The sequence below is a fragment of the Perognathus longimembris genome, unplaced genomic scaffold (genome assembly GCF_023159225.1).
Source record: "Perognathus longimembris pacificus isolate PPM17 unplaced genomic scaffold, ASM2315922v1 HiC_scaffold_144, whole genome shotgun sequence".
NCBI classification, from domain to species: Eukaryota; Metazoa; Chordata; class Mammalia; order Rodentia; family Heteromyidae; genus Perognathus; species Perognathus longimembris.
In genome coordinates this window covers 133972-161279 of record NW_025956441.1, presented here as the reverse complement: position 1 = coordinate 161279, position 27308 = coordinate 133972, and the positions used below count along the sequence as shown (strand labels likewise).

Sequence of the window (27308 nt, the reverse complement as noted above, 5' to 3'; positions counted from 1 at the left end):
ATCTATCAAGCAAATGGCCCCTATAAGCAGGCTGGAGTTGCAATCCTAGTATCAGACAAAATTGACTTCAAATTTAAAAAGGTAAGAAGAGACAAAGAAGGCTACTAAAGGGATCTCTCCTACAGGAAGATATAACCATTCTAAATATCTACACACCAAATGCAGGAGCACCCAACTTCATCAAACAAACACTACTCACTCTAAAAACACTCATTGACCCAAACACATTGATAGTTGGGGATTTTAACACTCCACTATCACCTCTGGACAGACCAACACGCCAAAACCTGAACAAAGAAACCATAGATCTTAATAATTGCATAGACCAACTAGACTTAACCGACATCTACAGAATATTCCACCCAGCAACAACAGAATACACATTCTTCTCTGCAGCACATGAAACATTCTCCAAAATAGATCACATCTTAGGGCACAAAGAAAATCTGTACAAATTCAGAAGTATCAAAACCATTCCCTGCATTCTCTCAGACCACAATGGAATAAAATTAGAGCTCAACTCAAACAGCCACTACAGAAAATCCTACAATTCATGGAGACTAAACAACACACTGCTGAACCATCAGTGGTGCATTGAAGCAATTAAAACGCAAATTCAAATGTTTATGGACTTCAACCAAGTTGAGGACACAAAGAACCAGCTCCTTTGGGACACAGTAAAGGCAGTACTCAGACGAAAATTTATATCTCTGAGTACATACATCAACGAACTGGAGAAACATCAACTCAGTAGTTTAAGGAAGCACCTTAATTTTCTGGAGAGAGAACAGCAAGCCAACCCCAAGTCAATAGACGGAAGCAATAATTAAAATCAAATCAATTAAATCAAGTAGAGACTTAAAAAAACATCGAAAGAATCAACAAAACGAAGAGTTGGTCTTTGAAAAATTCAACAAGATAGACTGGCCCCTGCAAACCTGACCAAAAAGCGAAGGCAGCACACTCAAACACAGAAATAACCGAAATTCAGAAAATAATAAGGGACTATTTTGCAAACCTTTATGCCAACAAATTCGAGAACTTGGAAGAAATGGATGATTTCCAGAAAAAATTCATATCCCCAAACTCAACCATGAAGATTTAAACCTTCTAAATAGACCCATATCCAGTATTGAAATAGAAACGGCAATAAATGATTTCCCATCCATGGAAAGCCCAGGTCCAGACGGATTCACTGCAGAATTATACAAGGCTTTCAAAACAGAACTCACACCAATATTTCTCAAACTCTTCAATGATTTTGAAAGAGAAAGTTCACTACCAGACTCATTCTATGAAGCCAGTATAACCCTCATCCAAAACCAGGCAGAGACTCATCACGGAAAGAGGACTACAGACCGATCTCCCTGATCAACATAGACGAAAAAATTCTCAACAAAATCTGGCAATCGACTTCAACAGGTCATCCCAGCCGTTCGGTCCTGCACCTCAGGTCCCGCGCCGCTGTCTGTCTTGGTCGTTCTGTGCTCTGTTTGGGGTCCGTGGAGCTCCTGCTGTCTGGACTCTGCACTCCTGGCATTACTTTTTGGCTGTTACTTCTCTAGTCACTGACGGTCTGCAGATTACCAGTCACTCTTTATAGGCAAGTGAACTAGTGGGAGGAGATGAACCACAGGGAAGCACAGAGAAATGAAATTATCTGATTCCTGTGTCCAATAATATAGGTGTATGAGAAAGTCGAGACAATGTTTCTATAACCCGCAGAAGAAGACATTGTTCATTTGGCATGTATTTTAGAAAATTTAAAGCTATAGTCCAAAGCAACAATCTTCCAATTCAAAATTTATAGTGATAGCTGATGGTTAGTTTACAAGTGTTAAAGAGGGTGGGAGTAGCTGTGATTGGGAACTAGAAAAACCTACTTTATGACATAAAAGAGCAAATTACCAAGCTGCTCAAGGAAAAAATGGAGTTAAACTAGCTGGTCCCGAATATCTGATTCTTTCTATTGTAAAATCTGGAAAGTTACAGAAATATGTGTTCTCCATTGTAATACCCGCTGTCCACAGATAGCTGCATTTGTTCGTCTAAAACAAGCCAGACAGTGGTTGCTTCCACCTGTAACCCTAGCTACTCAAGAGGCTTGATTAAAGGATCACAGTTCCAAACCAGCCCAGGCAGAAACATCTGAGACTGATTGCCAATTAACTACCAAAAAGTGGAAAGTGGAGGTGTGGTTAAAGTAACAGAGCACCACCAGCCTTGAGCAATAAATGAGAGTGTATGGCCTTGAGTTCAAGCCCCAGTACTGTCCATATGTGAAGGGTAGCCACCCTGTGTATTGTATATCGGTATCAAATATTTCCATCACCACAAGAAGTGCTGACATATGGCAAGTGGGTATTAAAAATATTTTGAGTTCAATTCACATAAAAGGAGGTTGAAGAATGCTTTAGAATTGTTCCTAAGTGTTGAAAAGACGAGAAACAATGACAAAAAAACCTCAGTGACTGGAGGAGCTAAATTACTAATCCCCAAATTACACATCCTACCTCTCACCTTCTGCTGTGACTCTAAGAAGGAAGAAGAAAGGAAGGTACTGTGAATACTCTGTCCCTTGTTCCCATCTGACACCATGGTAGGACCACCCAGATAAAATTCAATTCATCCCAATATTTAAAAGAAAAACCTGTTTATCTAAATAAATTGATTTAAACTAGAAATACTTACCTATGAAAATACCAAACGGACACACTACTGACAAACTGTAGCTTCCAAGCAGTTCTAGAATAATCTATTAAATATGCATTTGATTGAACTATACTGCTTAACTTTAGTGTGTACGCTGAGGTCGCAGTGCTAATTTTCTGCTGCCAAAACAAAGTATCTGAAGCTGTAAATGTGTGAAGAAAAGACACTCATCAGCAGCAATTACATATACTTACAGTCCCATGGTATGAGGAAGGCAGAAGCAGGAGGAGCCCATGAGATCAATAGAAGGGAGGAAAGAAAGGAGCAGAAGGATTCTCGCTGTTTGGGAGGGATGAAGGGCCCGCTTTCCCGACCTCAGGTGAGGCACTTGAGAGGTACACACAGTGTGCTGGAGAAACAGAAAGGAAGCAGCATGTACAGAAAGGGGGAGCAGGCCCAATGGCCTAACTACCTCACACTATGCCCCACCTACTATGGGATCCATCACCAAGCCCTCTCCACACTGAAGATCTAGTCCCCAGCATGCAAACCTGTCAGGGAGAAGTCACAGCAGGCTACATAAACTACGGCAGCTCTCATTGCTAATGGGAGCCAACAGTGGTACAATCTTATCGGATATTATCATTTGGTTAGGGATCTATTCTTTGAGCAATAAGACATGTATTCTATAACCAATGTACTCGACTGACCACACATATTCATATTGTATAAGCTGATATACAAACGAATGATCTCTGCTTTTCCACAAAAGGTACAAGCATGAGTTGGCTCTGTTAGCTATTCAAGAGGCTAAGAAGACTGAGGTTCAAGGTCAGTATGGGAAGAGAAGTCTATTTTTCTGGAGGCATGGCTTAAGTGGTACAGTGCCAGGCAGAAGCAAGCAGACTGAGAGATCAAGGCTCTGAGTTCAAATCATGGAGGAGGGACGGACACACACACACACACACACACACACACACACACTCACTCACTCATACAGTATTACATTCCTTCAATTTATGAGAGCCACAGTTTTCTAATCCCCAAGCCCTTTAAAAAATGTATTTATGTTTTTTTACTTTGAAAGTCTATTATTATTTTTAAGACAATAACTTCTGTTAATAGGTATACACAAAAAAGCTTCATACAAGAATTTGAAATTTCTATTCTCATTCTCCATTTATGCCCTAACATAAAAGCAATAATGCCATCAAGGCAAAGCATGGTTTTTTTGAAATCATGAAACTTCATTTTAGCAAAACTCACTGGAAATGTCTCCCTCAACCAAGGCGTGGAAGCCCTCCCTCTTGCTTCTTTGCTCATAGCAGTTCTTGTCTGACTGCAGTGGCTTTTAGGTGTACTGACATAAGGAGAAGGAATAGAAACCTACAAAGGCCATTTCTACAGAAGCTGGCTTTATAATCCAGTTGATACAGTTTTTAGCACTTAGTCTACTTCTCATCAAGGCTCTGAGATGGGTGGATTCACCCATCTGCAGAGGACGTAGCTATGGGAAGAGGGGAAGGATGCTCTCAGCTCTGCCCGCCCTGCAGGGTGCTTGCTCTCGCCCAATTCCCACCAGTGCTCTTCATAAACAGAAAGCTCCAACAAAGCATGCCTGGCGCTGCCAACAGTGACTATCTAGGAAATCAAACTGCTGTGGACGTTCACTGTGAACTCTGTTTTTATTTACTTCCTACGTTGCTGGAACTTTTATTTAACAATAGGTACACACAAATTTGCATTCCAGAAAAGATTTTTAAGGCAAACATCCTTTGATTTTTTTTGCATAATTTTAATTATCTTTAGTTGTACAAAGAGGTTACAACTCAACATGCCCAGTTTATGTGTACAACGCAACTCAATCCATGTTAGCCTATCCTCATCCTTCTCCCCTCTCTGCTGATCTCACTTACGGCCTCAAGTTATTGGGCTCTGTTTTCACCTATGTATATTGAATGTTTTAACTATACTCACCACCATTCCTCTTTAAAGTCTGGTATGATGCATAAGCAAGATCCAAGGCCAGATTTTTTTTAAAGAATGATCTTATGTAAATACCCACTAAGAGCTGAAAGGGCTGTGGATAGAGTTCCTGCCTAGCAAACATGAGGCTGTGAGTTCCAAAACCCCAGGACTGTCACTAACCATAACAATGGTAATTTCCAAAGCCCTCCAGTTAATTTATCCATATACCAATTTGTTAGCATGATAACCGAATGTAAACCAAGTCACAAAGGAAAGTTAGGGATAGTTATCTGCCTTAAGAATTGAAGAATATGATAAACTGTCCTGAAACGTTACTTTTTAACAAACATGAATTGTCTGCAAACTTAGAGGGTTGAAACAAAATTGGAATATTTGAAATAACTTTCCTTTGTGGGAAAAATGCTAAAAATTCAATATGACGCCTACATAATAAAGCGTACCAGTCTCAACCACCCTTTATGTTTTGGTCCAAGTGAGAGTCCAACTTAACATGGCAGAAGCCAGGCACAGGTAAAGTAGCTCATGCCTGTAATTCCGAGCTACTCGAGAGGTTTAGATCTGTTGATCATGGTTCAAAGCCAGCCTGAGCAGATAAATCAGGGAGACTCGGATCCCCAGTAAGCCACCAAAAAGCCAGTGGAGGTATGGTTTAGCCTTAAATTTTAAAAAAAGCTAAGGGACAGCACCCAGGCCTGACTTCAAGCTCCAGTATCAGAAAACAAACAAAAACTATAGAACAAACCTACAATCACAAATGCAACAATGCATAGTAGGTCCTACTTTGTGGCTATCCTCATTCTGAGAGAAAGAACTACTCAAAGCCAGAGAAAGGTTCATGATATATAGATGTCAAAATAATCACTTCAAAAGAAGAAACATTTTAAAGAACAATGATTTCAGTGCAATTGGTAACACTTTCTATCTGATTCTTTCTCAAATATTTTATTCCAAATATTTAGAGACTAGAAGGGGTAGACATGGAAACTACAGGAACTTCCTTTCTGAAGTGCCAGACTTTGAAGTCAGGCCCCACTTTACCACGTGAACCCCACTTTACCACGTGAACCTGAGATAAGCAGGCCCTGTGAGCAGACCCAGGACAAGCTTATTAGGGCCCAGCCAATCAAGAACTCTAACCGCTGGGAATGCTTAACTCTAACCACCCCTAGAATGCCTCTAGACCTGTGCCTCGAGGCCTGAGCCAATCAGATTTGTACTCGTGTCCGGGAATTGCTTGCTTGAACACCTGATTGCTGTAACTTTGTTTTTTTTTGTCTTGCTTGAACTCCAGATGGCTGTAACTTTGTTTTTATTTTTTATCTTGCTTGAACACCTGATGGCTGTAACTTTGTTTTTTGCCTTTATAAGCCCTTGAAGTGCTACACTTTGAAGTCAGGCCTCATTTTACCACGTGAACCCCATTTTACCATGCGAACCCCACTTTACCACGCGAACCTGAGATAAGCAGGCCCTGTGAGCAGACCCAGGACAAGCCCATTAGGGAGCAGTTGGTCTAGAACTCTAACCGCTGGGAATGCTTAACTCTGACCTCCCCTAGAATCAAACCCTGAGCCAATCAGATTTGTACCTGTATCCTAATCTTGCTTGCTTGAACACCTGATTGTTGCAACTTTGTTCTTTGCCTTTATAAGCCCTGTGTAACCACAGCTCGGGGCTCCCTCCTAACCTCCACTGTGTCAGTGGGTAGGATGAGGCCCGAGTTGCAGCTCACTTGAATAAAACCTTGCGTTGCTTTTGCATTTCGGAATGTCTGAGTCTCAGTGGCCTTCTTGGTGGTGGTTTCGCGACTTGGCACAACACCCTGTGTAATCGCAGCTCGAGGCTTCCTCCTAACCTCCGCTGTGCCAATGGGTAGGACGAGGCCCGAGATGCAGCTCGCTTGAATAAAACCTTGCCTTGCTTTTGCATTTCGGAACGTCTGAGTCTCAGTGGCCTAAGGTGGTCGTTTCGTGACTTGGCACAACACTTTCCACTGCAGTTAAGATCAGCTCTAACAATTTCAGCTGCCTTTTTTAAATTCACAAAATGTATGCTGTGACTAATCCTTATTCAAGAAGACCATGTGACACTGGAAAAAAATTATGAGAAGTAAAGTGAGCTGGCCTCAGGGAGACAAAGAATACATATTTTCCCTCACATGTGAAAATTAGATCAAATTTATAAACATATATGAGACTCTATACAGGGTCATGTGCATATACACACAACCATATTGCTTAACGTATGGTATACACTGGGGCAAATCCCAATGGTGCAATTCCTTTGAACAGCTGGGTGACGCTGATCAAGATACACTGTATTCATAAATTATTCTGTTAAGTGGAAACTCCTTTGCACAACTACTTGAAGATAACTTATAAAATATTCACTAGGATAGATTGGGTAAAGAAGAAGAAAGGAGGACAAATGGGCAAGTAGAGTCCCAGTATTCAACATACAGGTATGAGAGTGGAACCGGGGGACTCCAGGGAATGGGTGGGGTTGGGAGGGAGCTAGGAGGAATGATGGAAGGGGTGACGGTGATCGACATGCCCTCCCTGTACTCATGAACGATGGAAGGGGTGACATTGACCAAGATACTCTCTTGTACTCAAGCATCCAGCCTCTGTTTTTACATACAGGAGCAGGGCCTTGAGAAAGATGTTGATCTAGGCTTAGATTTGTTCCACGGGAAAGGTGTTCTGGGAACCTGGTGCCCAGGGAACCTCGCTGGGTGCGACCAGCAGGACAGCCTGGTCCAGCCATGCTTCGTGCACATGCCAAGTCCTACTCTGCAAGCATGAGAACGCAGAAGATGCTAGCCACTGATAGCCATGTGTATCACATACGACAGATACATACAGGTGTGAGGGATCTTCATACATATGTAAAGAGACATGCATACAGATGCATATCTATGGTTAAGATCTGTATCCATGGATTATATGTACAAATATAATACATATACAAATATATATTTGCTTGTAGACATAGATATATGAAGAGATAATATAGATGAATATCTTCAGCATCTGGACTTTGCCTTGGAACAGCATTAAAAATAGCTTATAATGTTTCTTTAAAGGTTAGATCTTTTTCCTCTTTTGTAATGAATGTGGCAATATATTTCATCATACAAGTCCAGGATCAGCTGGAACAGATAACGAGCAAGCATTTGTTCATCTAAAGAAATATGCATGGTTACAGATAACTGACAAGTGTTGGACTTTAATGATTTGCAGAAATATCATGTTCGGGTTACAATGTAAAACCTATCAATCTGAGGCAATTTCCATAGTCCTGACCAGTAACAGTTGATTTCAGAGCCCAAATGCTTACTTAGAAAAATGTTGCCAATACACACATTTAATTGGATCTCATGCAGAAGATTCTAAGATCCTGAGAGGTTTAGCTGACACACAGTTTCTTAAAGCTTTGTACTAAAACTTCCCACTGGCAACATAGTAAGACACTGACTCCTGAGAAAAATGAAAGACAAAATCTTTGAGAATCATATGACAAACATATAGGTTAAATAATATTTCTGCTTGGGACTTGTTCTTAAACAGTACAGTTACTGAACACACGAATCACAAATGTGAATAAAAGCATGCTTGACCAAAAAAGGAAGTGCTTTAGAAAAACAACTAGCAAAGACCAAAGCCATTAATGTGCACAATACAGTAAAGTTCAAAGCAGCCACACACTTCTTCCAACTACTTATACAACTTCAAGCATTATTTTCTGCATTGCTTTTATAATATATAAAATGCATAATGCATAGCACATGTGTATAACATATATACATAAAAATAAAATTACATGCTATATAACGTTCAAAATAATCTCTACTTTCTCTCTGATCCTCTCTCTGAAACCACATGGTGCCTATTTTGATCCAAATCTTAATCTTACTTCAGCCACAGCTCCACTTACATTTTTTAAAATAAAATTTTATTGTTATCGATAAGGTGTTGTACCAGAGCTCTTCCACCATTTTGCTGGTTAACTGAAGGTAAGAGTCTTACGTACTTTCTTGCTCAGACTGGCTTCAAACCACCGTCCTCAGATCTCAGCCTCCTAAGCAGCCAGGATTAAAGGTGTGAACCAGGCAGTACCGGATTAGTTCTATATCTTTCAATCAGGGCAAACAAGGACCTTTCATTGTGCTTGGGACATTTCCCAAAAGTTTCTCTGTGTTGGGTATATCTGCTATTTCTCACAATGACTGAGATCAAAGCAAAATAACATATAGAAGCCCCCAACATGGATACACATGACTCCTGGTCACTTCTGAAGCAGAGATCTCTCTCCATCTTCCAAGTGTAGTTTTCTCTCTACAGAAGCAAGCAAGAGCTCGGGGAGAATAGCTTTCCTCCTTGAAAATGAAACTCACTCTAATGCCACAGTGAGAACTGTCAGACAACTGTGGAAAGAGGATGTCCCTAAGGTGAGACTGTGTCACATGGCCAACACTCCTCATTGTTCTGGGACAGCCTGGTAGGAAAAGTCCAGGAGACTCTCATCTTCAATTAATCACCAGAAAGCCAAACTGGATCTGTGGCTCAAATCGTAGAGTGCTACCCCCGGAGCGAAAAAACCCAAGGACAGCACCTGGCCTTGCTTTCAAACCCCCAGGACCAGCAAGCACACACATGCACACACCCCCCACACACACTCACACACACACACATACACACAGTGGAAAAAGACCATTAGCCTTCCTTGTTTATTGCAAGGTATATTCTCAGAATGGTCTGTCCAGAATTTCTTATTTGTCTATAACTCTAAGCCAGTTTTCTCTTCTTTGATGTTCACATTTCTGTGCATCGTACTCATTTTACCACCAGGATTTATTCTTTCTTGCACATGCATAGCCATGTTTGATCTATGCTGAAAACGTAAACTTGTTCAGGCAAAGCTTATGCTTTGGGCTCTATTTTTAGGGTATTCTAGCTCTCTACTTCATACCAGTATAGAGTAGACAGTCTTATTCGTATACAGTCTTATTCGGTAGAAAGTGACTTTGGACATCTGTTCACTTACACAACTACCAGAACTTTGTTCATAACTCAACAGGTAGGTTCTACTGAGTTTAGACAAAATCTCCCTGGCTGGAACATCTCCTTGGCCAATTGCTGATGTGGAACCTAAACCAGAGGCTTGTTTGTGGTATCTACTCCATCCATGAGAGCTCATTGAACTGAGTCACATGATGGATTCAAAGCAACTAGATATTCTTGGAAGCCAGTGTGGTCATTCAGGTGTGAAGGAATGTAGCTCTGCTGTGTATGCGGCCATGGAAGAGGAGGGCAAGAGAGGTCGGGTGCTGGTAGTCATGGGATACTCACATGGACTGGGAAATGGTCCTACAAATTTGCTCTCACCTGTAGAAAATAGAATATTATCACTGAATGATCTGTAATTTTTATTTATTGATTTATTTTGTTGGTTATACTTGAACTCAGGACCTGGGCACTGTCTCTCAGCTCTTTTGCTCAAAGTTAGAGCTCTACCACTTTGAATGGCTCCATTTCCAGGTTTTGAGTGGTTACTTGGAAATCAGAACATCACGTGGACTTTTCTGCCTGGGCTGGCTTCCAACCATAATCCTCAGATTTCAACATCCTCAGTAGGTAGAATTATAGGCATGAGCCACCTTCCCCCAGCTGAATAAACTGTAATTTATATAGAACAAATTTTGTAAGTTAATGTTTGAATATACACATACTAGAAAAGAAGGCATCAGTTTACAGAAGCTATACAGTTTTCATCAAAAACAAGAAAGCTTTATTTCAAATCAATTAACCACTAAAAATAATAGTCTTAATTTGACAACCTAGGGCATCGATGTCTTGCTAAATTTGAAACCAACTAAAGAAAGCCATTCCCAAATTCTTTCATTCTATGGTCTTATAGGTAACTTTCTCTCTTTCTTTTCATTTCTTTCCTTCCTTTTTACTTTTTACTATGCCAGTACTGGGGCTTGAATTCAGGATCTCAGGATCTTAGTTGGCTATTTGAGCCACACCATTTCTGGCTTTTTCCTAATCAATTGGAAATACTCTTGGATTTCTCTTCCCAGGCTGGCTTCAAACCATAATGCTCAGATCTCAGTCTCCTGAGTAGCTAGAATTACAGATATGAACCATCAGTGCCAGGCTTTGAAAATTCACTTCAACAGAATTAGCTTAATTCCTAACTCTATGTGTCTGACTATTCATAAAGTACAAACAAAATGACACACTTCTCAATGTAAGCTAGCAGCCCTTCACAAACTGCTTTTCTGACTGTCGCTGTCCAGTGATAGTTACATGAATATCCAATGCAATATCCCCTTGTGTATATTTGCACTTTTCACTACTAAGAGACTATTTTTTTTCTTAATGTAACAGTGAGGACCGAGTAATACAAAGAATTTCTTAACATCTATGAGACAATCACAGGGAAAGCCCATAACGGTAAGGGCATTTTGGAAAAATGAGTACCAGTGGCTCATACCAGGCTGAGATGAAGATAACTTAAGGCCAGCCAGGGAAATTAAAAAAAAAATTCGAAAGACTCCTGTTCAACCCAAAGCTGGGTACAGGGATGTGCGCCTGTCATCTCAGCAATAATTCCACCATACCTAGGGGAAAGCATTATTTAATACAAGGTGTAACAGGAGGAAATTTGGGAGGATAAGGGAATGTATCCTATTTGGAATAATGGATATATGCTTTTCTTTTTTGTATTTGTCAATAGTTGTACATTTAAAAAGAAAAATATAATGAAATGAAACAAAGAAAAAAATTCAAATAATCAATTACAAAAGCAATCTATGTCTTTGTAATACCTCTGATCATATATTTTATCAAAATGAACTGAAAATGGTGTTTTGTTTGTTCTCTTTCCTTTTTGTCTTGTTTGTTCATTATCTGTCTCTGGAAGAGCAAGAAGGCCACAGAAAGGGAGGGACAAAGTGTGAACACATGTAGCATTGGTAATCAGTCCCCACCACATTGAAAAGGAACTGTACAACTTGGGGGGATGGGAGGGAAAAACTAGAAGAGTGTGAAGGAAAGGGCTGACGTTGTCCAAAAATAAATGTACTCATTTTCTGACTTATAAAACCGTACATCACCTTTAAAAGAATAAAACCATTTTTAAAATAAATAAATTGACATGTTGAATTAAAATTTGTATAACTATCTGAAGATAATATAAAAATTTTAAAATAAATATTAGCTCTCATTTGCACTAGTGTTAGTTCAAGGCTCCAGTAATCCTATTTCCATAACTGAGTCTGTGATAAATCAATGGCTATGTTAAAAGTATTATTTGTTATGGGAGATTAAACAATTGAGTATGTGTGTATGGTGTTAAGGGAGATGGTGTACTTCACTGGGAACCCCGGGCTTAAGGAGGCACATTCAAACCTCCAAACCTGGAGCCCTGCAAGGCACAGAGGAGACAAACCAAGACACAGAAAAGGAACTGTCATCTCCATATGACACCCACAGGCCCCCTCCCAGCCTGAACTGATGATGCAAGTCAGAGCTAGACAAGCCTCTTGGTAACAGTTCATCCTAGACTAAAATAGAACCCATTTTCTTAGTTCTGACTTAATTTCATTTTTCAAGCTTTTAAAGTTCTCATCAAAGAGGTCTTTCACTTCTTTGGTTAAGGTTATTCCTAGGTATTTTATGTTTTGGGGGGCTATTGCAAAAGGAGTTGCTTTCCAAATTTCAGCCTCGGTCTTCAGGTTGTTAGCATAGAGAAAGGCCATTGATTTTTGAAGGTTTATTTTATATCCTGCAACTTTGCCAAAGTTTTGGATCAGCTCTAGTGGCTTGGGGGTAGAGTCTATGGGATTCTTTAGGTATAGGATCATGTCATCTGCGAAGAGAGAAAGTTTAACTTCATCGTTTCCAATTTGGATCCCCTTTATATTTTCTTCTTGCCTAATTGCTCTGGCTAGGAATTCTCGTACAATGTTGAAGAGCAGGGGAGAGAGTGGACATCCCTGCCTTGTTCCTGATTTTAAAAGGAATGGCTTTAGTTTTGCACCATTTAGAGTTATGCTTGCTGTTGGTTTGTCATAAACTGCCTTGATTATATTCAGGAATGTTCCCTGGAATCCCAGTTTTTCCAGGGCTTTTAGCATAAATGGGTGCTGGATTTTATCGAATGCTTTTTCCGCATCCAGCGATAAAACCATGTGGTTCTTTACCTTGCTCCGGTTGATGTGGTGGATTACATTAATTGACTTGTGTATATTAAACCAACTTTGCATCCCTGGGATGAATCCAGTTTGATCGTGGTGTATGATTTTTTTGATGACCTGTTGAAGTCGATTGCCCAGAATTTTGTTGAGAATTTTTGCATCTATGTTCATCAGGGAGATTGGTCTGTAGTACTCTTTCCGTGATGAGTCTCTGCCTGGTTTTGGGATGAGGATTATACTGGCTTCATAGAATGAGTCTGGTAGTGAACGTTCTCTTTCAATTTCATTGAAGAGTTTGAGAAATATTGCTGTGAGTTCTGTTTTGAAGGCCTTGTAGAATTCTGCAGTGAATCCGTCTGGACCTGGGCTTTTCTTGGATGGAAGATCATTTATTGCCGTTTCTATTTCAATACTGGATATGGGTCTATTTAGGTTTAAATCTTCACGGTTGAGTTTGGGGGTATCAATTTTTTCTAGGAAATCATCCATTTCTTCCAAGTTCTCGAATTTGTTGGCATAAAGGTTTGCAAAATAGTCCCTTATTATTTTCTGAATTTCGGTTATTTCTGTGGTGATGCTACATGTTTCATCTCTTATCTTGTTTATTTGAGTGTGCTGCCTTCGTTTTTTGGTCAGGTTTGCCAGGGGTCTGTCTATCTTGTTGATTTTTTCAAAGAACCAACTCTTTGTTTTGTTGATTCTTTCGGTGGTTTTTTCGTCTCTAATTGATTTAATTCTGATTTGATTTTAATTTTTTTTCCTTTTCCAAGAATAATTTATTATTTTCCCTCTACATTCCTTCAAAGCATGTAATGTGAAGCAGGGTCTTGCCTCCAGGTTCTCCTGCTCCAGCATTCCAAGTGCTGGGATTATGGCTGTGTGCCCCGGATAGCATGGCCTGCCCCTCTTGGCTCAGTGAGGGCTGCGGGCAGTATGACAGGCAGAGCAGCTCCCTCCTCTCCATAGTTTTTTGTTTCTGAACTGCCCAAACAAGGCAGTTTCCTCTCAAGCAGCAAGGTCTGGGAGCTGCTGTCCCATGCAGAAACAGTACTTTAGCATCCCCAATCAGCTTGAGTTGTTGTTTTAAAGCAAACTCAGAAATCCTAAGAACATTTATGTGAGTTGTCTTCGTTAATATGAGTGAAAATTTCAGATTACATATTGCATTATTTTCATACTTTTTAGTCAACCCCCTTTAAAGCTGAACAGACTTATTTGTAAATTAACCTTGTACCCATAACTACTTCCTAAATCACAAAGACACATCCCTCCCTCTGCAGGGGACTCGATTTTATCCTGTACACGAAGACTACCTTTTGTCAGCAGTTCACCAGAACCCCAGGGATTTTTAAAACAATACAAATTTCTTTTTTCCAAAAAGGTAATTTACAGACTGGAATGAAAACACTACATTGCAGCCAATGTAATGACGGAAGAGCCCGCACAGAAAGCCCCAAAGAGGAAGTCATTCATTACAAAATATCTGTGATCAAGAAAATATTGCTCCATTTTAAATAAATACAAGTGGAGAAAAATAAATATGCATAAAAATGGCCATTTTCACAAATACAAGTAAACAAGCTTGGGCTTTAAGCAACAGTTGAACATGTGACACGCTCAGCATCGCACCCACACTGAGGACAAGGGGCCACTGGCCACAAAACAATCGAGAAGATTGTTTTCCAGTTTAGACAAAGAAAATTCTCAAAATAACCAACTGATGCCAGGCCAAAAGAACCCAGTGTGACTTGGGCAGGAAGCAGCTTACAACTGGCAGGCCGCTTCCGGTCAGCAGGAACCCATTTCTGAACTGCAGAGCACTGACTACAGGTGATCCAGCAGAGCTCGCCCCTTCCCTGCGCCCCTCTGGGGCTGCAAAGTGGCTCCCTTCCTTCCATGCGGGATGAGCACCCAACACACAAAACAAACCATTGGAGAGCAAACACGGCAGACGAAAGGACCTGTACCCCGAGTCCTCCCCAGGAGGGCTCATCCAAGAGGCTTCGCATGGATCAAAAACCCATGTGGAAATGGCCACCAGCTGAAACTTGCAGGGCCCACAATACAAGCCACGTACACACAAAAACCAACACGCCCTTCCCACTAGCCCACTGTCCTGCCACTCGTGATAGACACTCAAGTCTTTGCTTCTCATCTGAAGAGAACAAAAAGAGGAGACAAAGACGCATCTGTTCACCACCCATGGGGTCCGCCCGACCGGCATGGCCCATGGCAGGCCTCTAGTCTAAAGGAGCCGATGGCCTCCTTTGAACGACAGCGAGCCTCAGTCACAGATCCTTGAAACGACCGGGGACTGGCCCGGCACGGATAGCACGGGGGGCGACCCCACGCTGCTAGAAGGGCTGCGGAAGTGGGCGGTTGAATGAGCTCGGCGTGAGCCCGATGGTGGCTTCACTCTGGGCTGCTTCGCCTTTCAGGAAATCATCATCCTCATCTTCTACTGCCACCTTTATCACTGGGTTCTAAGAAAATGGAAAAACCTCCCATGCTCCTGGATTGGGAGGATTAATATAATCAAAATGGCAATATTGCCAAAGGCTATCTACAAATTCAATGCAATACCCATTAATATCCCAACACCATTCTTTAATGAAATAGAGGAAGCAATCCAGAAATTCATATGGAACAATAAAAGACCTAGAATAGCAAAAACACTCCTAAGCAGAAAGAACAGTGCTGGAGGAATTACAATACCCAACTTCAAGCTGTGTTATAAAGCTATAGTAATAAAAACAGCTTGGTATTGGCACCGGAACCGGCCTGAAGACCAATGGAACAGAATTGAAGACCCAGAAATGAACCCACAGAACTATGCCTACTTAATCTTTGATAAAGGAGCTAAATCAATAGTATGGAAGAAAGATAGCCTCTTTAACAAGTGGTGCTGGCAAAACTGGCTCAACACATGCAACACACTAAAACTGGATCCTTATATATCACCCTGCACCAAAATCAATTCCAAATGGATTAAAGACCTTGAAACCAAAACAGACACCCTGAAAACACTAAAGGAAGGAGTAGGAGAAACACTTGGGCTCCTTGGCGCAGGATGGAACTTCCTTAACAAAGACCCAGAAAGGCTACAAATCAAAGAAAGGTTGGACAAATGGGGCTGCATCAAACTGCAGAGCTTCTGAACGGCAAAGGACATAGCTCACAAGATGAACAGAAAGCCCACAGACTGGGAGAAGATCTTTACCGGACATTCAACAGACAAAGGCCTCATCTCTAAAATATATGCAGAACTAAAAAAATTACCTTCTTCCAAAACAAAACCACAAAGAACCAATAGTCCCCTCATCAAGTGGGCTAAAGACTTACAAAGAAACTTCTCTGATGAGGAAATGAGAATGGCCAAGATACATATGAAAAAATGCTCTACATCACTGGCCATAAATGAAATGCAAATAAAAACAACATTGAGATTCCATCTCACCCCAGCAAGAGTGTCATATATCAAGAAAACTAATAATAACAATTGTTGGAGGGGATGTGGCCAAAAGGGAACCCTACTTCATTGTTGGTGGGAATGAAACTCGTTCAGCCACTCTGGCAAGCAGCATGGAGATTCCTCAGAAGGCTAAATATAGAACTCCCCTATGACCCAGCAGCCCCACTGTTGGGTATCTATCCAAAAGACCACAAACAAAATCACAGTAATGCCACCAGCACTACAATGTTTATCGCAGCACAATTTGTCATAGCGAGAATCTGGAACCAACCCAGATGCCCCTCAGTAGACGAATGGATCAGGAAAATGTGGTACATATACACAATGGAATTTTATGCCTCTATCAGAAAGAATGACATTGTTCCATTTGTAAAGAAATGGAAGGACTTGGAAAAAGTTATACTAAGTGAAGTGAGCCAGACCCAAAGAAACATGGACTCTATGGTCTCCCTTATTGGGAATAATTAGTGCAGGTTTAGGCAAGTCATAGCAGAGCATCACAAGGCCCAATATCTTCACAGTTTGAAGTCAGCCTGGGCAGGAAACTACCAAAACTACCAAAAAGCTAAGTTGGATGTGTGACTCAAGTGGAAGAGAAGCAACACTGAGAGACAAAGCAAAGGGACAGTGCCCAAGCCCTGAGTTCAAGTCCTAGTACCAGATGAACAGAGAGATAATGTATGTGTTTATGTGCACACATGTGTTGAACGCCAGTGGCTCAAGTCTGTAAACTTAGCTACTCAGGAGGCTGAGATCTGAGGACTGTGGTTGAAAGCCAGCCCAGACAGGAAAGTCCATGAGACGCTAATCTCCAATCAACTACCTTAGAAAAGGCAGGGGTGGAGCTGTGCCTCAAGTGGTACAGTGCTAGCCTTGAACAAAATGCTCAAGGATAGCACCTGGGACCTGAGTTCAAGGCCCAGGACCACCAGCAGAGAAAGAAAGGAGGGGAGGGAAGGGGGAAGAGACAGGAGAAAGAGGAGAGAAAAGGGAGAGCTCATTTTATGACTCTCATTCCCAAAACCAGAGAATAAAAGGTCTAAAAAGACAGGAGAGGGGAGAAGAGAGGTGGGGAGGGGAGAGGAGGGAGGGAGGAAGGCAGAGAGCTCAGTTTCTGACCCTAATTATCAAAACCTGAGGGAAAAGACATGGGAGACGAGACAAAGGCAGGCGGGAAAGTTCAGGCTTGGAAGCCCATCTTCAGTGTCCCTGGGGTAGTTTTTAAAAAGCACTCAGTAGTGGGGCTGGGGATATAGCCTAGTGGCAAGAGTGCCTGCCTCGGATACACGAGGCCCTAGGTTCGATTCCCCAGCACCACATATACAGAAAACGGCCAGAAGCGGCGCTGTGGCTCAATTGGCGGACTGCTAGCCTTGAGCGGGAAGAAGCCAGGGACAGTGCTCAGGCCCTGAGTCCAAGGCCCAGGACTGGCCAAAAAAAAAAAAAAACACTCAGTAGTGGCCTTTCACTTTTTAATTTCCATTTTACCTTTACTCTTTACTTTGACTATTAACTTGGAAAGCATCCTATTCACCTGACATTCAGCCATAGAAAAACACTGTGTTTGTCTCTCTTTGCAAGGGAAGATATACCGCTGGCTCTGGCTCTGGCTCTAGTTTAACTACACAGAAAGTCAAATGGAAACACGGTGACTGCCACAGAATGCTTCCCTAAAGGTAGCAGGCTCTGAAAAATAATCACCACCGCCTCACAATGTTGCTGGGAATTAAAATTGAATACACAAGACTGTAAAAATAATAAGTAACCCACTGCTCCTCTGTGCATTAGAAACTTTCAGGTAAATGTATTTTAGCAAGCATATTCATCTACCTCACTTGCAAAATGTGTGATCAATATGAACAGCGCTTTTTTTTTTTAAAAAAAATAAAGTAAACATAAAGAAGCTGATGGTCTTTTACGAATTTTTTTAACTAATTAAGGTTTTCAAAAGTTTTAGATTTTACAAGAAACACAAAATTTGAGATGTAATTCCCAATCTCAATTACATTACAATGGTATCTTCCTTCACTGAAGCCAAACTGATTCTTGGTTGCCTGGAAGATATTAATGAGCTCTGTCTCCAAGGAAGGATTCTGGCTTTGTGCTACTAATGAATTGTCCACTGCAACCAAACTGAGTTTTGCACTGAGAATTGAGATTTTCAAAAAGATTATATACAAAGTTATTTTTTACATAACAGAATAATTGAACTCCCTATAAAGAATGTTCCTCTTTTTCATTTCCTTGTTCCTAGCTAAACATAATTCACAACCTTCCAAAAATAAATAAGCAAATCACAGGTACTTTCCTGAAGGACTCTGTGTGTGAGAAAGTGTGTGCGTTTGTGTGTGTCTTTTTTTTGTTTTCTGCTAGTACTGGGGGTTAACTCAGCACCAGGACACTGTCCTTAGCTTTTTCACACAAGGCTGGCTTTTGCTAGTTCATTGGAGACCAGAGTCTTAAAGACTTCCCTGCTGAGGCTGGAAACCAATTAGGATTACAGGTGTGAGCTATTGGCACCCTGTTCCTTGTGTATTTTCTAAACAGAACTTGTTTCTGGCTTAAAAAAAATTGTTTGCTAAAACATGGGGAAAAAAGGAATAAAATTACCTCTATTTTAACCACCAAAGACCACATAGAGTTAATGTTTTGTAAAACTTCCTTCCACGATTATACTTATATTAATGTAACAAAACTCAGACCAGAACTCAACTTCCTTTTTTCACGAAGATATGGCTATTTTGTCATTCTATTATTCTTACATACTATTTAAATGGCATGGACAGTTCAGTTATTACTTTTACTATAAATTAGATGAAATTTGTATCTTTAACAAGTGGTGTTTAACAATGAGACTTTGTGAACATTCGCTTCCTTTCATAATTCCCAAAAACATAACTCCAAAGAAAAGACCACAAACAATTTCAAGGTTTTCAGATAGATGCCACTTGCTTACCAAAAGCAGTGGTTCAAGCCTATAATCCTCACTACTATGGAAGCTGAGATCTGAGGATCATGGTTCACAGCGAGCCCAGACAGGAAATTTCACGAGACTCTTATCTCCAATTAACCAACAAAAACATTCAGAAGTGGAACTGTGGCTTTAGTCATAAAATATTCAAAGTGCAGAATGAGAGAAAGGAGCTATCAATTAACTAGGCCTGATTCTTGTCTCAGACAAGTGACTTGACCTCTTGAAGGGGAAGACTTTGCTGGGCTACCTGCAGAGGGAAGGAAGGCATCGTCATGCCTTTAAAGTCAGCTGAAGCCAGAGAAAACAGGAATAAACTGTGGGGATGACCGGAGAAACCGTGTCTGTGAAGAGGATGCAAATACTGCACGTGACACGTCCCAATTTACAAACACGTTTCATTTATTCAGCAAAAAAGGATATAACAACACAAGCAACAAAAATTCTATCCCAACCAAGGACTCTGGCCTTGCAATGAAGAATATATGTGTGGGGCTAGGAATGTGGCTTAGCAGTAGAGTGCTTGCCTCGCATGCATGAAGCCCTGGGTTCAATTCCTCAGCACCACATACACAGAAAAAGCCAGAAGTGGTGCTGTGACTCAAGGAATAGAGTGCTAGCCTTGAGCAAGAAAAAGGATACAGGGACAGTGCTTAGGCCCTGAGTTCAAGCCCCAGGACTGGCACACACACACACAAAAAGAATGTGTGTGTGTGTGTGTGTACATATATAATAGCATATATACGTATATTATATATGTATAATTTTATGATTTTAGATTCAAAGAATTTTAATTAATTTAGTAGTAAATATTTAAGTAAGTTGCATACACTTAAATATAATGCATTCAACTCTAAGAAAAAATTCTTTCCCTTCTTTACTTCTAAAGGGATAAGATCAACATATGGTATCATTGGAATAACAATTCATAAATAGTCCATTGCCTTGTGACATCCTCTGAAATTACTATTCGTGAAACTTTAACATATACATATACACATAAATGCACACATATATGTATTGCATACATATGCATGTATTATGTATGTATGTCTATATATGTGTGTTATGTATTATACATGTTAATTTGTGTATATTTACACATATATGTATATATACACGTATATGTATGTGTATATATGTCAGTGAAACCTACATAGAACAGTCTTTCCTAGAAATGTGAGCTACAGTTAATAATCCTTGGATGGATTCGCTATGGAAATGAATATCATGGGCAAAGTATAATATCTAAATCGTTAAATGTTATTTATATGGTTTGTTTAGGCAGAGCAAGATAGAGTTTTTTTTTTTTTTTTACAAATATGGACAATGTGAGATGTCCAAAGAGGGTATAATTATGTGTAATTATGTATAAATCTTTTGAAAGCTATAAAGCCAGATGCATTGAGAAGATAAATACTCCTCTATAAACTACTCTGGAATAATTCAGCAAATAGAGCATTATGTATATTCATAATACGTAAAATAAATGAGGCCAAATGTTCATTTTTAAGGGGATATATCTAAATGAACTTTGTAGTGGTCTCCCTAGGTTTTCTGTATTTGTCATTTCTATAATTTTTTTTCCAGACCATGGGCTTCTAATTTAGCTTTTCCAAAATTCCACAGAACATGAAGGTTTGACACCTAGCTCATGGCCTCGCTTCTAGATTAACCTATTATCCTTTCTATGGGGTGGGGGGTAGAGGTGGGAATCAAACCCAAGACCTCTAGCGTGCTAGGCAAGCATTTCTACCTCCTGAGCACTATCCCCAGCGCTATTGTATTTATTCTTCATATACAGGATCTCTAATTAACCTTGCCTGAGTTGGCCTCAGACTCAAGATGCATCTTCCTCTGCCTCTCAAGCATCTAACATCACCGGTGCATGTCACCATTCCTGGCTTTTTTGTTGCTTAAAACAAGTTGGTTTATAGCCAAATCAACTCAAACTACCTGTCGTGATAATGACATATCAGGGTTTCTATCCACTCACTTTTGTTTTCTAATCTTTAAGTGCCCACTTGTGTAGGCATCACAATGATATCTGAGATCATTTTTTTACATGAAGAAGTTTTAACACAAAGAATTGAGAAGGCAATATTTGTTTCATTCATGCTAAGAAGAATAAGAAATAACAATATTTATGTATTTGAAGAACTATAAAATTATTTAGAAGACAAATTATAAATTATGATTTAGCAGTAAGAATAATTTTCTAAGAAATACATTTCTAAGGAATTCCCAAGAAACTCATAACGGAATGAATGCATCATGGGAAATCCCTGGGCTGTCACTAGCAATCACTTAACACTATACAGGGAGTTCCAACTAGCATCGAACACAATGTGGAATAAGAATGCATGTTATTTGTCTTGTCTTGGCTCACACCTGTTATCCTAGCTAACTCAGGAGGCTGTGATCTGAGGATCTGGATTCAAAGTCAACCCTGGCAGGAAAGTCTGTGACACTCTTATTTTTATGTTAACCAACAAAAGGCGGCAAGTTGAGCTCTGGCTTACGTGGCAGAGCTCTATCCATGAGCAGTCAATCTGAGGGTCAGAACCCCTGAGTTCAGAACACACACACACACACACACACACACACACACACACACACACACACACATCATGTTGCTTGAAATCATTCCAGGCACCATTGGCTCAAGCCTATAATCTCTAAGTACTCAGGAGGCTGACATCTCGAGGCAGTTTAAAGCCAGCCTGGGTAAAAAAAACATGTCCTTGAGACTCATCTCCAACTAACCAGCTCAAAGCTGCCTACTTTGGGCAAAAAATTCTCAGGGATAGTGCCCAGGCCTTGAGTTCAAGAAACAGGAAGACAGAGACAGACAGGCAAAGAGAGACAGAGATAGAAAGAGCACCTTGTATGGCTTTTCTTTGGCGTAGACAGGTGTTTGAAGTATATTATAACAGTCCTCTTTGTCTGTGGCTTCTCTTTCTATAGCTCCAGCTACCCAGGAGCAACCGCGGTGTAACCGTTAAATGCAACATTCCAGAAATAAATAGTTCATAATTGTTAAGTAGTTCCCCAGTCTAAAAGGTATAATAAACTCTCATCCACACTAGTTAATCCACTCGTTGGATATAAAACACCCATGATCCAGAATATTTCTACATAGGACATGTCCCAATGTTAGCACCCCATTCATTTATTCACCATCTTGACAAGGTAACTATCACAGTACTACAATGACTATGTCCAAACAGCTCTCATTTTACTTTATAATGGCCCCAAAGCTCAAGTAATGATGCTGGGAAAGAAATTTCAAAGCCATAGTTATTTCTTACATGAAAAAGTAAAAGTTCTCAGTTTAAGAAGGAAAAACCAGCTGGGCACTGGTAACTCATACTGGTACAGTAATCGTAGCTACTCAGGAGACTAAGATCTGAAGATTGTGGTTCAAAGCCAGGGCAGGAAAGTTCATGAGACTCATCTCCAATAAACTAAACAGAAAAAGCCAGAAACGCACTGTAGCTCAAGTGGTAGAGCACTAGCCTTGAGCAAAAGCAGCTCAGGAAAAGCGTCCAGGCTGAGTTCAAGCCAAGACCAGCAAAAGAAAGAGAAAGAAAACACTTGTATGCAGAGGTTACTAAAATTGACAGCAAGAGTGAATCTTCTGTCTGTGGGATCGCAGGCTGTATGCACATTCTGGTTCCATTAAACAAAGGGAGGAATCAGGTCCTGGGCCAGAACCCACGGCATGGAAATTCACCACACTACACAGATCAGGGCACAGCACAAAGCTTAGGAATGGAGGCACAGACCTATCATCAGAGCTTAGGATACAGGAATAGCAGGATTGTGAGTGTTGATAAAAACCAGCGTTACGTAGTGAGATCAAGACCAGCCTGGGTTGTGAGACACTGTGTCAAACAAAACAAACACTAATTAGCAAAAAACTGTGACAGAATGAGCTCTGGAATTTTTGATGGGAATTGAAATCAAGAGTCGGAGTGCTGTCCCTGAATTTTTTTCACTCAAGGCTAATACTCTACCACTTGAGTCACAGCTTGACTTCCAGCTTTTTTGGGTAGTTAATTGGAGGAAAACATCTCATGGACTTTCCTACCCAGGCTGGCTTTGAACTTCTATCCTCAGATCTCAGCTTCCTAAGTAGCTAAGATGACAGGCATGAGCCACCGTGCCTGGCTCCATGTACTATTTTAAGACCAAGTTCAATCATGGGTAACTCAAAAGGCACAGAAAGGAAATCCATAGATGGGGTTGGGAGGAACAACTGAACTCAGAAATTATCCCTGACTGGAAGGAGAGTGCTATGCAAAATTCGTTGGACTCTGCCCATTGGTGCTTTGGGCTTCTGGCCTCCACTCTCCAGACACATATAAAAATGTGGGGTTGAATGTGACTATTAGTGCCTCAATCCTAAGCAAAAAAGACAAGCTGGCCTGCGGCCGTAAATAAGATAAATATAAATGAAAGGAATAAATATAACTAAAATATAAAGACAGATGCCCACTATCCACAGAAACCACATTCATACCAAGCCATGCACTAGCAGGTTCACCATTAGTGCATGAGTAAGTGTATGCACACTAGGCACATGTTCACCATCAGACAAGCATGTGTACCACCAGGCAAACAACATGCAGTGGACCACAAATACATACAAGAAAGACTAGGTTAAACAGGATACACACCAGTAGGGGCACATGCACCAAGGGTCCTATGCCATGTAGATCATCCATATAAGCATTCCAAGAGGAATCAGCAGGAACATGCAAGGCGGAGGGCTCACACATCCTAGTGGACACGTGCTTTTTACTTGGTACTTGTACAACAGGATTTCCATGTTTCCCAGCAGATGCACAGGTACAGACAGACACTATACATCAGCAGGTTCACAGAATTCAAGAGGCCCATGAGCCTGAGCAGGCAGATGGGCTCCATGAGTGCCAACAGGCTCATGTGCACCAATCAGGTCACGTACACCTTGAAGTGCATATACACCAATCTGCCAACAAGTATGCATGTCCATGTGCACCAGCATATCTAGGTGCTCCAGCAGGTCCATGCTCACAATGACACAAGCACACCTAGAAAGGAAGCCCATGGATTGTAGGCCAATTCTCTTGAGTTGTGGGATGTGTGAGACCCTGCAGTGCTGGGAAGGCCAAGACACTTTTCTGTAGACAAGTGGAACAGCATGGGGGCAGCTTGAATTCAAAACTTCTGCGCAAAAAATAAACAAGGCTGCAACAACAAATACATACACACAGAGTAAAAAGATACAAGAAATAAATCAGGGCTGGGGATATAGCCTAGTGGCAAGAGTGCCTGCCTCGGATACACGAGGCCCTAGGTTCGATTCCCCAGCACCACATACACAGAAAACGGCCAGAAGCGGCGCTGTGGCTCAAGTGGCAGAGTGCTAGCCTTGAGTGGGAAGAAGCCAGGGACAGTGCTCAGGCCCTGAGTCCAAGGCCCAGGACTGGCCAAAAAAAAAAAAAAAAAAAAAAGAAAGAAAGAAAGAAATCAGATGGCAACCTATTTGCACCAGAAAAGAAATCCTGCCAGCATGCATATTTACATGGTCATGCTGGCATACACCAGGATGTCCACACTCACCAGCATGCCTGCATGCACTAGGAGGCCCATAAGTACCAACACATGCATGCATACATGTACCAAAAAGGATACACAACCTAGAAAGCCAAGACACACCCGAAGGCACACAAGTTGTACCATGTACACCCAGTAGGGGAATGTTCACTAGAATGGTCACCAATAGTACCTCAAGCTCTAACATGTGCACCTGGGTGCCCTCTAGCACTTGACCGTAGGGATATATGCAGTTGGAGGCTGGTGAATATCAGCTGGCTAATATGAACCAATGGCCAAGGAGTACCAGCAGGCATATATGCACCAAGAATCTCTGACACAGTCCAAAAATGGCTTTTATCTAGCACATGCACAGTTAGAAGCTAGGGTGCTGTAGTTGATATGTGGTCTAGCATGTTGTGTGAAACCAGGGGCCCATAAACCATGGCAGGAGAACAAGGAGGCCTATGTGCAGCAGCAAACACAAAGCTACCACACACAGGGATTTACACACACGGGACTTACTTGGGTACAAGGACACCCACATGTGCTAACAACTACATGCTCTCCAGGAGACCTTTGAGCAACAGCTTCCCCCTGTGCCTACATGCCCACAAGCTACACCATGCATACACACACAATTGGTTCCAGGCACACAATGACATAGCCTCTTTTAGGGAGGCAACTGTAGGCATTGAAGTGTCCTAAACCAGCTTACACTGCTCAACTCACAGAGAATACACGATCTTAAAAATTATGTGAAGTGAAGCAAGTGGGGCCCAGATAAAGGATACACATTTTCCTTTACACAGGGAAGTTAGAATAGGTCATCAACTTATAAGTAAAAATAATGGGTACTATGAAAAACAACACAAGTGTATTAAATAAAATACAGTAAATTCAAGTGAACACTTAAGCAGTATAGATCCCTAGAAAGGAAAAGAGAAAGTTCTTCCAAACACACAGTAAAAGAGTACTTGAGAATGGTGAGTCAAGTAGAGAAAGGTAAAACAGGCTGAAATTGGATGGCATTGATAAGGGTGGGGTTCCCAACAAAGTTTTCCTATATAATTATGAATATACTAGGAACACATTGTCATAAAATAAGTAGCAATACTTTACAAAATACACTGGAAATTTTGAGGAAGCAAACTTCCTGCAAATTAAGTCTTTGCATGAGGCAGAATTGGGCTGCTGTGGGACACAGCTAATGTATGATATCAACAAGGTATAGATATACAATAACTATGCAGACACAATAAAAAATGTCTTCCTATAAAATAAAACTAATATTTGAACTGTAAGTTAGAAGTTAGAGTATGCAATCTTCCTACAAGTCTAATGGTTGAATGAATCAGGGTTTGACACCAGCAAGGTATTTTTTAAAATTTTATTGTCAAACTGATATACAGAGAGGATACATTTCCCTCGGCCCTCCACCCTTGCCGGACAGCTCAGGCCTCCCCTCAGTCCCTAGCTAGGTCCGCCTACACTCCTCCCCTTCCTGCCGCTTTAAAGGCTGAAGCTCCTCCCAAATAAAGTGAGATTGTGTGAGACCCTCTCCCGGGCTGTGTGATTGTCCTCCAGCAAGGGAGGGCTGGGTGTGGGTGGTTCGTCGACCCTTCACCTTTTATTGGCCTGCCTTGGTCAGGACGCGCTTCCCCACCTCTCCCGCTGGCCAGGAGAGCACTGGGGGGGCGAAGGACCATGACATTTGGCACCCAACACGGGGCACGGGAAAGCATAGTGAAGCAATCAGTGAGCCAAATCAAGTGAGTTCCGAGAGGTAAGGGTATCCCCGGAAAGGATGGGGCAATCTCAAAGTCAGCGTGGTGATCTGGCACTCAGGGTGCTGAGATGCATGCTCCAAAATATAGGACTAGACATTTCAGACTCCCAGGCCGCAAGGATCTGGGAGGCCTTGATACGCACCGCCCATTGGCTGGTGGATGCCAATCTCTTTAACTGGGCTACTTAGGATTGCATAGAGCAGGAAGTGGAAAGGAGGGAATTCAACTTGGGAGAGGAGCTTTTCCACAGGCCCCCTAAGGGGAAGCATCTGGGCCTGGGAAGGATCTGGGCAGGAATGTCTTGGATGGGAGAGAGACAGCCCTTCCATCTTCCCAGGAGGAGAGTGTTGTGCCAAGTTGCAAGACCACCATCAAAAAGACCACCGAGACTCAGACATTTCCGAAATGCAAAAGCAAGGCAAGGCTTTATTTAAGCGAGCTGCAACTAGGGCCTCGTCCTACCCACCGACACAGTGGAGGTTAGGAGGAAGCCCCGAGCTGTGATTACACAGGGCTTATAAAGGCAAAGAACAAGGTTACAACAATCAGGTGTGCAAGCAAGATTAGGACACAGGTACAAATCTGATTGGCTCAGGGTTTAATTCTAAAATGGGGTTCACGTGTCTGGCACTTCAGAGAGGGGCT

At 41.4% G+C, this 27308-nt stretch overlaps 1 long non-coding RNA gene across 1 annotated transcript; it reads right to left on the bottom strand.

Annotated features, from left to right (window-relative positions):
• Positions 1 to 436: 436 nt before the first annotated feature.
• LOC125344529 lies at positions 437 to 14768 on the bottom strand. The gene is made up of 3 exons (XR_007209579.1): positions 14179 to 14768; positions 14038 to 14040; positions 437 to 446 (listed from the first exon to the last, which is right to left on the bottom strand). It is a non-coding gene; the product is annotated as an uncharacterized LOC125344529 (long non-coding RNA).
• Between the last annotated feature and the right edge of the window lie 12540 nt (positions 14769 to 27308).